The 14,263-nt window shown below is 31.2% G+C and overlaps 1 non-coding gene across 1 annotated transcript; it reads left to right on the top strand.

Moving 5' to 3' along the window:
* The first annotated feature begins 7,444 nt into the window (after window positions 1-7,444).
* Window positions 7,445-7,517, top strand: TRNAA-AGC (transfer RNA alanine (anticodon AGC)). The gene has a single exon. It is a non-coding gene; the product is annotated as a tRNA-Ala (tRNA).
* Window positions 7,518-14,263: the final 6,746 nt, after the last annotated feature.

The raw sequence follows: 14,263 nt of genomic DNA, 5'->3' as shown, positions 1-14,263 counted from the left end.
ACTGAATTGTTACATTCGACTGCATTAGTAGCTAAGTCGATTAAAATGCATCTGAATTGTGAAAATCTATAAATTGACACGAACTTGATCTTTGTAAGAACTTTTGTGATTCTAACAGTTTTGTGATATTTTGTAGAAAGTGCATTCTTACAGAGAAAGGTAAAAAGCTCCAAGAAACAAGAAGTGACCGTGGTGTTCATCTACTTATGGATTCTTGAAGAGCAAGTTAACTGCATTTACAAAAGGCTGATCATATCTGCACATTTGGGTGTTACTAAAAGATCAGAGGCTACAATCTTGTAAAGATTGGTTTGTGGTTTCCCTGTTGTGATTACAGGAAGAAGAGCGTGCTACGTTCTTGACTTTGAGGGTGACTCAAAGGGTTGGACTGCAGGAGAGGGGATTCTTGCTGTTAGTCTGTTTTGTATATGCCTATATTTTGATTAGAGGGTTAGAGAGGTGTTTTATATTTTTGACGTGAGGTAGCTATAAAAACCTTGTTGTAAAAGCCTTGGTCATTATAGTGCATTGGCTTCCTATGGTTGGAAGGACACTAGATGTAGGCTTGGCCGAACCAGTATAAAAACCCAGTGTTTAATCAATTTTGCATGAATGTAGCGTATGTTTCTAAGATTGAACCCAAAGGTATTAAAGCTGCACTTGCTGATGAAAATTGGATGATGGCCATGCAAGAGGAGCTAAATCAGTTTAAGAGGAACAACGTATAGGAGTTGGTTCCAAGAAGTGAAAACCTTCAGGTTATAGGCACTAAGTGGGTCTTCAGAAACTAGATGGATGATTCAGGAGAAATCATTAAGAACAAGGAAAGGTTGGTTGCTAAAGGTTACAGCCAAGAAGAGGGAATCGACTACGATGAGACATATGCATCAGTGGCTAGACTGGAAGCAATAAGAATTTTTCTTGTTGTTGCTTCTGTAATGAAGTTTAAGCTGTATCAAATGGATGTCAAAAGTTCGTTCTTAAACGGCTATATAAAGGGTGAAGTCTATGTGGAACAACCACCAGGATTCCAAGACTATGAGCATCCAGACGATGTCTTCAAACTCAAAAAGGCTCTATATGGGTTGAAACAAGCACCAAGGTCTTGGTATGAGCGTCTAAGTTAGTTTCTGATAAAGAAGGGATTCATTAGGGGTAAAGTTGATTCAACTCTTTTCATTAAGAATTCCAAAAAGGATAGATTATATGTGCAAATTTATGTTGATGATATCATTTTTGGATCAACTAATCATATTTTATGCAGAGAATTTTCTAAGACTATGCAGGATGAATTTGAGATGTCCATGATGGGAGAACTCACATATTTCCTAGGACTTCAAGTTAAGCAGATTGAGAATGGCATCTTTATCCATCAATCCAAGTATTGTAGTGACTTGTTAAAGAAATACAAAATGTTGGACTGCAAAGAGGTTGCCACACCTATGGCAACAAACTCCTATCTTGATCTTGATGAAGCTGGAAAAGAGATTGATTAGAAAAATGTATAGAGGTATGATCGGATCTCTGCTGTACTTAATTCCCAGTATACTAGACATTATGCACAGTGTCTGTCTTTGTGCTAGGTTTCAGTCTCTACCAAAAGAATCACACCTAACAACTGTAAAAAGAATTTTGAAATACTTAAAGAGGACCAACAATATTGGACTGTGGTATCCTAGTGGTTCAAACATATTTCTTGAGGGATAGAGTGATTCTAATTTTGGTGGCTGCAAGCTAGACATAAAGAGGACTAGTTGTGCTCAGTCTCTTTGGATTAAGAGTCAGCTAGAGGATTATGACATATCATTATACCATATTCCCTTAAAATGTGATAACACTAGTGCAATAAATTTAACTAATTATCATGTTCTTCACTATAAAACGAAACATATTTAAATAAGGCATCACTTCATACGAGATCACATCCTCAAGGGTGAAATTAAGGTCGAATATGTACATACCTTACATCAATGTGTTGATATTTTCACAAAACCATTGAACAAGGAAAGATTTTATACAATTAGAAATGAACTGGGAATTCTAGATGATAGTAGTATAAAATAAGTGATGAAATCGATCACACTCTGAGTGTATGCAATGTGTTACATTTTACTATTACATTCATATCTTTGCATACTTATACATTACATGTGATAAATCTTGTAATACATTGATTCTAAAATGCTTGATCTGGAAAGACCATGAAAGGTGTTGCAGGAACATTGCTTGCTGACTATGTGAAGCAAGAACGCGAAGAATTTGAAGAATCTTGACGAATTCTTGAGAGGCAATTGACTGAACTATATTGGCTGATCATATTAGCATGATTGAAGGTGCATCTATTTTGATCAGGAGAAGATTTTACAATCTTTGTGTTGTTGTTCCCCTGGACGTGCGAGTTAGGAAGAAGAGTGAGGAGCTATTGACTTTGACAGGGGATTCTCAAAGGGTTTCTGCAACAGGGACAAGGGGTTCTATGCTTGCAGGTGTATTTTGTTCTATATTTGATTGAGAGTTTGTAAGGTGTTTACATTTGAGTGTGCTCTGTAAAGCCTTGGTTGTAATACTCTGATCATTATAGTGAAATACTCTCGAATCTAAGGTTGATTGGGAGGGTGACTAGATTTAGGCATTGAGGCCAAACCAGGATAAAAATTGTGTTTGATTTTCTCTCATTATCTCTTTACATTTCCAGTTTCATTGCATACATATTTTCTTACTGCACAAGAAAGATTTCAAGATCATTCATATTTGCGAAAAAGATTTAAAAAGTGTACAAAAACACCAATTCAACCCCCCCCCCCCCCCCCCCCCCCCCCCCCCTCCCCCTCTTGGTGTTGAGAAACAAAGTTCATTAATTCTAACACTTGATTCCAATCATTCACTCAAGTATTGAAGGTATACTTGGATTCTGATTTGTCAACCTTTAAAGGCTCAACTTCTTCAACCACAAGCACATGCTCATCTTTAAACGACCATCCATCCTCATTCTTTCTTAAACCCATATGATGAAGAGTAAGCTTTTCAATCAAATTCTTCTTGCTGCAACTCAAGGTGACTTCATCATTGAGATCAACAAAGTAGTGACGCATGACTTTGCACAAGAATACAACATATGGAAGGCTAGCCAGGTGTTGTTTGGCGACTTTGACCATGTGGTCATAAATTGCGACAGTCCAATAAGTCTGAATCCTCCCTTTTAAAGCATGAATAAGATAAACATCCTCAATAGTAAGTTGTGTATGATTTCTTCCTCTGGGTAGTAGGATCCATGCTATTACAAATGCACATAATCTTTCATCTTTCCTCATACCCCAAGCTTTGAACAAAGTGAAGTCCCTAGGTTCATCAGAGTTCCTCGGGCAGTCCCTGTATATAGTCAATTTGTTTATGTCGGGTACACTTAAGTGGAATTTGTGACCATTCGGCCTGAAGCCAACAATGGTTGTCCAAATAGCTTCATCAAGTTTGATATCAACACCATTAACCCTTGAACACATACCACCATTTACAACCTTTATGTTCGCATAAAAGACTTTCACTAAGTTAGGATATCAGTCGTTTGACATTTCCACAAACCTCACAAGACCTTGGTACACCAGCCATTCTTGAAAAGAAAACCCTTATTTCCTATAGTGCAGAATACCCAAAACCTTGTGCGGGATTACCTTTCTAAGACGCTAGCAGCAAACGAAGTCGGTTTGTGCTTCTTTGTCACTGATCCAACTAGAGGGACATGCTAATTTGAATGTTGGAGCAATCCTTTTTCCACATCTTTCCACATCTAGATGAGGAAGCCATGGAGATTTCGAATTCAAGATAATCTCTTTTTAGAACCAGGGTTTGGATTCAAGTTGATGAAAGAGTATGGCACAAGAACAAATTAATTGATTCAAGAAGTTAACCTAGTTGATTAAGCTCAGAGAGAAACTCATTTGAAGACTTGAAAGGCCTAGATAAAACTAGCTCTAATCGATTAACCTTCTCTATTAACAAATTAGGTTCATTGCATAACACAAATCCAACATAAAAAAAAATAATGAAAACTCTAATCGATTATATTAATTTCTTAACAGATTAAATCATGGCAAAACTAAAATTCATGAAAACAGAGAAAGCATTGACAAAACTCTAATCGATTATATTATTTATATAATCGGTTAAAATGCGCAAACAATAATTGATATTGATTTCTTCCTTGCCAAAAGTCTTTCCCAAACCAAGAAGGTGGTTAACAATATGTTTGAACCTCTTTTGCACATCAAAGATAGTCTCATCAGCCTTCATTCTAAACATCTCGTACTCTTGGATGAGAGAGTTTTTTCTTGCTCTCTTAACCTCATTTGTTCCTTCATGAGTCACCAAAACAATGTCCCACATTTCCTTTGCTCTTGTACACGTGGAGATTTTGTAGAACTCGTCAATTGTGAGTGATGAAGAGATTATGTTCTTGGCCCTTACATCATAATGTGCTATCTTATTCTCATCTACAGTCCACTCAGAAAAATCTTTGGCCTTTGTCTTACCATTCTCTATTTTTGTTGGTTGAAATGGACCATTAATAATGGTATCCCATACACCCTTATCTACTGATTCCAAGAAAATCTTCATCCTCATTTTCCAAAAAGGGTAATTCTTACTCGCAAATAGTGGTGGCCTATCTTTGGATGCCCCTTCTCCAAAATTTTGAGATATACTGGCCATCAGGAACTTTTTAATCGATTACACAGAAAACGTAACCGATTAAAATTCGAGTAATTTTCGAATTCCTAGCTCTAGTGCCAATTGTTAGAAAAGTGATGTCTTATATCTCAACCAAGAGGGGGGTGAATTGGTTAGCCCTTTAAAATTTGATCTTTCAAAAACTTGATGAGTTCTTTGTGATTCTTGAAATCAATAAACCAAGTATGATGAAACAAAAATAAAAGAGAAATGAGAGAAAGATCAACACAACGATATATACTGGTTCGGTCAAGCCTACATCCAATCTTCCTTGAACAACCTTAGTTAAAGGGATTTCACTATAATGATTGAGTTACAAGAATAAAGAGATATACCCCCTCAATGTACTTCTCACCACACTCAAAATCACTTATAGTAACAAGATGTGAACACCCTCACAATCTTACCAAAATAGAGAACAATACCAGCTCTCTAAACACCTTAAGAGCAATCCCAACTCTCAATGAGAACAATCACAATTCTCCCCCCTAGCAAAACCACACAGGAACTTAATCCAATGATTGAAAATGATGAACCTACTCTTCATAGCAACACACCAGCACTGTAGAATTGATTAGAACTTTTTAGCACAAATTTCTTAAAAGAATCTTGATGATAAACCTCAATATGATCTTCGATTCTTCAAGATTGTTCTTAGACGCTCATGCAATCAATACTAAATCAAAATGTTAGTTATGAAATTGATAGTTCAAAAGATTGCATTGAAACGGCGCGCAAGACAATTATTTATAGGATTTTTGAATCCTGACACACTTTTAACGATTACACAATTAATGTAATCTGTTAAGCTTTTCCTTATACTTTAACAGTTTTACATTTGTTTAAGATTTAATAGATTATATAGCGCATGCAATTGATTATGTAATTCATATGACCGATAAAAACAGTTAAGGCTTTAAATGAAATTGAATTTCACAAGATAAACATATTTAACCGATTAGGAAACTTATGTAATTGGTTATATTTAACACTTAAGCAAATTTTAAAATCAATTTCTATTCCAAACATATCAATTTTCAAATGTAATGTGAATCTGTTTAAACTCATGATTCATTTACAAACAATGAATACATATATCAAGCATCTCAAGCATAAACACAATAAGAATAAATCAATTGTTATGTCATTTGTTGTGCAAGAAACCATAAAACCATTCTTTTTCATCATCAAAAACATTAGATATATAGGTGTGTATATCTCCTCATATGAACAATTAACACGCAAAAACCTCATAATTATCATACGTTTGCCATCACAAGTTTGATTGCAACCTGGTCAAGCAATAATCTTCCTTTTGGGCTCATTGGTTCCCATGAATAAACATAAACACAAACATTTAACATTTATCATGAATAATTTACTCAAGAGAACTTTGACGACTTCTTGATTCAATTAGCTCATTTAAAATGCTAAACTACTAAAACTTAAATCTTTATGTACCAAATCTAATGAAAAAATTAATAACAATAAAACTTTCAAAATAAATTTCATCATGAATTTGGAAACCACGATTTTAGAATAGCTTTATGCATATTCATATAATATTGATATGCCTAAGAAACCCAAATTTCAAAATCACACTTTAATAGAGTATGGGTTGGCTTTGATACCAATTGAAAAAAAATTCTAAAAAATTATAATTGTGTCTAACCAAATGCTTTTTTCCCAATTCACCATAAATTTGGAAACCACAATTTTAAAATAGCTTTATGCATATTCGTATAATGTTGATATGCCTAATAAACCCAAATTTCAAAATCACATATTAATAGAGTATGGGTTGGCTTTGATACCAATGAAAGGAAATTTGTAAAAATATTATAATTGTGTCTAACCAAATGCTTTTTCCCAAAGATCCCAAATGCACAGCACCATCATATAATAATCTTTGATGAACTTATAATCTAATTTATGATATAAAAAAATGTGAAAAGGTACTTGAGTTTGTCACTATAAAATATGTAGATGATGAAATTAATCGCAAGTATATAATCTTGTAGGTGTAAAGAGTTTTAGGTATTGCTATTGAAAATGAAAAGAAAACAAAACTCCTAATAAATTATATAATGTTACATTCTCTGTAAATAGGATCATAACTCTTTTATATTTATTTTCAGTCATATTTCATATTTTAATAAGTTTAATTGAATTTCTCGTTAAATTAAAATATTACTTTAACAAAAATAACTTTTTATGATAATTATATTCTTAATTGTAACTTTAATATTAATATACCATTTTATAATTTTGAGTAACCAAATAATAATCCTAATACATTTAAATTATATATATATATATATATATGATAAAAAAAATCTCAACAAAATTAAAAACCACATTTTCATCGCCACAAGCTCACTCCTTAAAGTGAAAAATCTCATTCTCGAGTCCAGAAATTTCAGTCATCAAATGACAACTCTCACCTTTTATTTTCACTTTAACCACCGTTAATAAATAAAACAACTTTAACTCTATTTTAAAAATATAGAAAAGAAATTAAATAAAAATAATATATAAATATTATAACTTTAAATATAAAAATTAAATTACTAATTAAATTTTGAATAAATTAATATAAACCGACAACACAGCCGTCCGCAGTTTAAAACTAGTAATAAAAAAATACATTCGTATACAACTGCACTCACTGTGTTTGAACTTTTACATTAATTACAAACAATCCAACACATTATAATAAATTGGGGATGTAGCTCAGATGGTAGAGCGCTCGCTTAGCATGCGAGAGGTACGGGGATCGATACCCCGCATCTCCATTTTCATTTTTTAATTTTCCTGGGTCTAAATAATAAAATAATTTTAAGTTTCGAAAAACAAAATTTTGTGTATATAGAAATTCCAAAAAAAATAAATTATTCCAATTAAAATTAAAATAAAATAATTTATTAAATGCACAATTTGTTTAACAACAGAACATCAGAGTTCTTTAGAAAGATATGATCAAAACATATGGTTCTTCTTACACATTGATAGTACGTTGATATTTTCTTTTAATTATCTCGTTGAGTTGTTTTTTTTTTTCATTTATTGGAGTGTGACAACATAACTAATTTTTATACTAATTATAAATCAAAAATGAAAATAAACATACCATATTAATAATTTTTATCACTAATTATTGATTTTTTTTATAACTAATAATATTATATGGTTTTACACAAACTCAAATATATTACTACTAGAATACTTTCTAATTTAGTTGTTGATTAGAATAGATGTATAAAATGTTTCTTTTAATAAAAATGATGTTATTTATCGTGATTTCCATTTATATAATTGTAGAAAAAAGGTTTACATAGAGCATAAACAAACATATCTTTAAAATGCAAAAATAGAAGTTTATAAATATGCTTTACATTTTTTAGTTATGTTTTTTCAAATTAATTTATTTTAGAACTATTTTTAGTAAAATAATATGCAAACTCAAAATTCTAATTAATAATAGAATACAAATAAAATATATAAAGTGAGTTACCATAAAATTAAAAAATGTTTATGTATTGTTTAATGAGGATTTTGGTTATAAGTTAATTTTCACATAAATCTCGAACTTAATATGTTTTAATTGATTATATTTTTAAATAAACAGTCTCTTTTAGTTTTTAACTAAGAAGAAGAAAAACTAGGAATTTATGATATTTTTATTATTTATAGCAATTTTTTAAGAAATTAAAACATAATGCAAACTTACTCCCAAAATCCATCTTTGAGCGTTATTAAGGCAGTTATGACTTTTTAAACTGAACCACAAGAAAATAACATTGAACATTAGTAAAACACTTTGAAAAGATATATAGAATGTGACTTTTGTAGCTGAGCAACAAAAAATAACATTTAGCACTAAAGGTGGATAATCAAAGGTAGTGAAAAGCTTAAGCAATAAGAAAGTGACGCTAAGATTTAAGGCGACAAAGAAAGAAGAAAGTTCTCCTTGGAAGGAAACCTTTGTGGTTGAACACCAAAGGTTGGAGCTGACCACAGGTGAAAATTCTATGCTAGATGTTGTTGGGATTGCATTGTAATATTTTATGTGTAGATGAATTCTCTATTGATGAGGTTGGATGTAATTGATTATGATTCTTTACACTACTACCCTTTGATATTTATGTATGGTGATTTGATTTATGCTTAATGCTTGGATGAATTGATAACTCATTTAATTTCATTGGTTTGGATTGAGTTGGAAGACTAGTCTCAATCTGTCATCCAATCAAATCATCTAATTCTTGTTATAGACTCCTACATGATCTAAAGGGTCAACTGGATAAAAATCCTTCACTTAAAGCAAGAATTCATTCAATCAGGAGTGAAGAAATTGCATTGGGTCTGAAGTTCGTAGGTTCTAGGCTATAGAAATGGGCCTAGATCTTCCTTGGAGTATTTCCAAGACATTAACTGATTTTCATATTAAATAGACAAGATGAGCAGTTGTGCAGTAGAATAGGGTGACATGAAATCCAATCATATCCTTCACTTCACTCAATCTATATAATATATACTAATATCAATGCTTTCATACAAAAATCCTAAAAACAAACTACCAATATAGTTGTTAAATCCATATAGGATACGATAATTTTCATTTGGTTATATTACAATTAACTTAGTGCACTTGCCAATAGGTTATACAACTAGATAACTCTTTTAAACTTGATATTGTATGATGTTAGGGCTTAAGCCTAATGGACGAAAAATTCTCAACCAAAGTTAACCCATCATATTTCAATCAAGAATTCAAACATTTCTTTCCAACAATCATACTTCTTTTTTGTTTATTTAAAGATGAAATGGTGCATAAAGAGAAAAAACGATAAAAAGTGGGGAAGAAATATATGAAGATGAAGATGAAGTGGAAGGTTTGTAGGAATGTAAATTACAATAAAACTAAATTAGCAAGTATAAAAGAGGAATTGTTATAAGAAATCTATGAAAGTTGTGATCCAAATTGCTACTTTTATCATTAGATTTGTCATTTCTTCAATTCACGATGTTCATAAAACTTTTAAATTGTAACCAGAATTTGTCCCAAATTTTATATTTGAATAACCTATTTATATCCTCTCACCACAATTAAACTAAAATATTATAAAAGAAAATTACATCAATTGTTATAACTGCCTTAAAATCATCCAGAATGTTAGTTGTGTTCACTTCTCTCATCTTTTACAATAGTTATCATAAGCAACTCCTCCAATGATTTAGCTTTAATCTTTTTCTTGAATGTGAGCTTTTTTCGATATTATATTCCATGATGCATTGTTCGACGAATTTTCTATAACCTTTCTTTGGATCTTCTTCATCAATCTCTTATGTTGAGAGAGGGAGCATAGACTCCACATATTGATTTTTGATGATGAATGATTTTAAATTATTAGAAATGGTTTTAATCATCCTTGTACAACAAAATCGCATAACAAGTTTTTAAATCATTAAAATGTTAGTGCTAGATGTATTAATCCTTTCATGATTAATGAAATAGGCCTAAACATATCAACAATCTAGTTTTCTGGTACTATTAATCGATTACATTAGTAATATAATCCATTAGATTAAACCAGAACACTTCGAATGCTAAACAGGACAAAACACTTTGTTATAATAGATTACATAAGTTATATAATCGATTAAAACAGAGAGAAAGGCATAATTTGTTATATGGATAACATAATCTGTTAGAGAAGGCAAATGGAAGAGAAACAAGGAATAGTATTAAAAAAATCTATTATATAAGTTACATAATCGATTAAAACAGAAACAAAGGTCTAATCCATTATACTAATAACTTAATATGTTAGGTTAGTTGAAAGTAGCAGTTAGAAACATAAATGGAAATATAATCGATTATATAAGTGACATAATCGATTAAAACAGAAGCTAAAGCCTAATCAATTATGATATTAACATAATCGATTAAACTGCGACAGGGTCTGATTTTCTATATAAATCAAACTTGAGATCTGACTCTTTAACGTTTTAATTGGCATATACTAACATTATCTCTGACTTTTGAGTACAGATTTTCTCAAGAAGTATTCTTGGAGGATTTGGAGCTTCATTGGTGATCAAGCAATCAAGAATTCATTCAAGTTACATTGGACTTCATATGTTCTAATCTTTCTACACTATAGGTGTGTGATCAAATTAGGTTCTTATTCTTTTGATGTAATTTGGTACCTGTGCTAGGTAGGCTAGGTTGGAGAGTGAGTGATTACTCTCTTGTGTTGTTAGAGATTAAGTGAATCATCCCTTATATTGATTAAGAGTGAGTGTATCCTCTCTAGTATTGTTGTTTTCATATTTGAGTGGTGTGAGGATAGCAACTGAGAGGATAATTGTTATCTTGTACTCAAATCTTGATTAGTGGATTGCCCCCAACTAAGGTTGTTGAGGGAAGATTGGATGTAGGCTTGTGAAAAGTTGAACTAGTATAAATTTGTGTGTTTTGATCTTTCTTTCATTTTTCTTTACTTGGTTGATTCAAACATCTTTTATTATTGATTTCAAGATTCAAAGATCTTCAAAGATTTGAAAAAACTTTTAAAATCCAATTCACCCCTCTTGACTTGAGATATAAAGACTACTTTTCTAACATATTCTATTTTACTACATTCATCTTTTATTTACATTATATCATTTCTTTTACTTTTCTTACCTTACCTCGATTCTCTTATTCAATATCTCAACTCTCAATATATATATATATATATATATATATATATATATATATATATATATATATATATATAATTCAAAATTTTAAATTAAAAATTATAATACTATTTTATATTTTTTTTAAAATATAAATATTTTAAGAAAAATGAGAAATGATAGAACAGTATTCTTATTGTTATTACATCAATTTCTAATGAAGAATGTATGACATGTTTGATCCTAAGTGTACATCAACTATCCTAATAATATAATGTCTCCATGTAGCATGAAATACAAAGTACAACTACTTAGTATTTCAATAATATAAATATATATATATATATATATATATAATATAATATAACTATTAAATTATACAATATTATCTGAATAATTATATATAAAAATTAGTATAAACTAAATATTTACAAATATATTATATAATAATTTTCCCTTTTTTATAGTATGTAAATTTCATCACACATGAAAATGAGGTATAGATAAAACCTTAGTCAATTTTTAAATTACATAAAATTATAAGCTTAATCTACTTATCAAAACTATTAATTTAACATAAAATTTAAAATTCATATAAAAATTAAGTTAATTATGTTCATTTTTCTAAATATTCTAGAATGCATGTAATATAATGATCTTTTGCACTTACCACAATGTCATGATATTATGTTTTAAAAAATTTAAGAAAACATTAATGTAATGCATAAATTTCAAATCTAATCTATAACTAGTATTAGTAATATTTTTAAACAATTAAAAAAGAGTTAAGTTGAGAATATAAAAAAATTAAGTTTTTCTGTAATTTATTCGAATAAAATTATAGTTAAATTATTTCATTCTTCTCGTCTCTATTTTTGTAGAGAAATTTGGTTTCTTTATTTTTATTTGTCTTAATTTAGTTTCTAATTTGAAGAAATAAATATTATAAGCTCTGAGTAAACATGGTGTGTAGTTTTCAAATTAAGTTGCTTAATAAACAATTTTATGATGTGATATTTTAGTTTTAAAATAGAAAAGGGGAAATATTTAATAAAAACATATTTTGTGGTCAAATTAGGGATTCAAGTTGTGGGTTCATTCACCAACTTTAGAGATTGAAAGAGCAATTAACGAAATTAGGGTTCATTTAGTGATATTTTTCATCATTGTTGGGAGTTGGTTCCTTGGAATAGTTCATTGAAATAGAGGGCATTGAAGGTCAATAAATGTTCTTCTATTGTGATTTATAATTTATTATGATTTTGTCATGGAGTGTTGTAGCGTTTATCTTTTGGGAAACTAGATTATTGGAGTTGAGGTATTGATAGAGGACCATCTAGAGTACACATTGCACCTCTCACTAGAGTAATCGCGAAGAGGATGGAAGAGGAAGATGGATCTCAAAGAACTCTACTTCTATGGAAGATTACTTATTAGTCTCTTCCTTTCTCTTAAAAACCTTTATAAATCTTGTACATATCTTTCTTTTAGGTTTTGTATTTGAGCCAAGAACTTTATTTAGTATTGATTACATTACCAAAGTAGATTAGCATAAGTTTAGAGAGGATTAGCGTCACATTTGGGCCTTGGAACATCATTGATGTCACATTTGGGCTTGTTTTGGGCCTTGGAGAATCATTTGGACTTAGAAGGGTGAAGGAACATCCCCCTTGGCCAATCATCAAAGGGAAAGGCTTTCATGCATCCTTCTTGGACGGTTGGTGAAGGGAAATGCTCTCATTCACTCTCCTTGAATAAAGGAAGCTTATAGGACCTTTTGAAGTTCAAAGTACCTCTTGTAGATACATGCACTCTTATTTTTTTTAGAGGTTTCTCTTTCTCCTATAAAAGAAGAGCTCATCTTTTTGTAAAGACATCTTGAAAATTAATGATAGTGAAACTTTGTCAAATGGAAATCTTACTTTCTCTAAGATCAAGTAGGTTGTCTTTTTTCTAAGACTTGTCCTACCTCCTTTCTTGCAAGGTTAGTTGAACCTCCTTCAAAAACTCCTTTCAAACCACTCTTCACAACTCACCTTCTTCATCAAATCAAGTCTTTCACATGTTATTCTAAGACTTCTTATCAAGATCCTTGAAGAGGGTTCCATGAGGTATGATATGTTTAAATGTTAGAGAATGACGTTTTAAACAAGCGTGTTGTCCTACCATATTAAAATATTAAATTCTAGTGCAGAATTGGCCTTTAACGTCACCCCGTAGACGTCGGACTACAAAATAACCAATGTAAATTATTGACCGGTGACATTTTCGTTAATAAGTTGGGCATATAGACGTCGGTTAGGGGGGGTCCCCGACAACTCTAATATTATAGACGTCGGTGTCCCTCCTAACAGATGTTTATATGTCTGACAGGTAGATGAAAAAAAAAATTTCCCGCCATCCCCGACGTCTATATACACGATTATTGACGTCGGCCCCCTGCAACAGACGTCTATATGCCTGACAGGTAGGTGAAAAGTTGTTTTCTCCGCCATATGGACGTTTGATCCCGCCATCCGACGTCTAAATGGCCTGATAGGGTAGGTGAAGAGTTATTTTGGACGTCGACTCTCCTTACGACCGACGTCTATATACACCACGAATATTAATTTTTAAATCGGATAGACGTCATATTAGTGAGGTCCCCCGACGTTTAGAATAAACGTCGGTGCTCCCCTGTGCCCAACATCTGGTTTCCTGTTAAACCAGAAATCGAACCCGCGGTTACGCCCACTTCATCGTCTTCCTTCTCACCTTTTCTCTCCACGGCATTGCATTTTCAGGTGCGTTTTATCTCTTTTGAACTGTTTAAACTTACGTTTACTCCGATTAAATTAGTCTTTGATGAATTATC

The sequence above is a fragment of the Vigna angularis genome, chromosome 11, assembly GCF_016808095.1.
Source record: "Vigna angularis cultivar LongXiaoDou No.4 chromosome 11, ASM1680809v1, whole genome shotgun sequence".
Lineage (NCBI taxonomy): Eukaryota > Viridiplantae > Streptophyta > Magnoliopsida > Fabales > Fabaceae > Vigna > Vigna angularis.
Note: the sequence above shows the minus strand (reverse complement) of the source record. Positions and strands in the feature narration are given on the sequence as shown.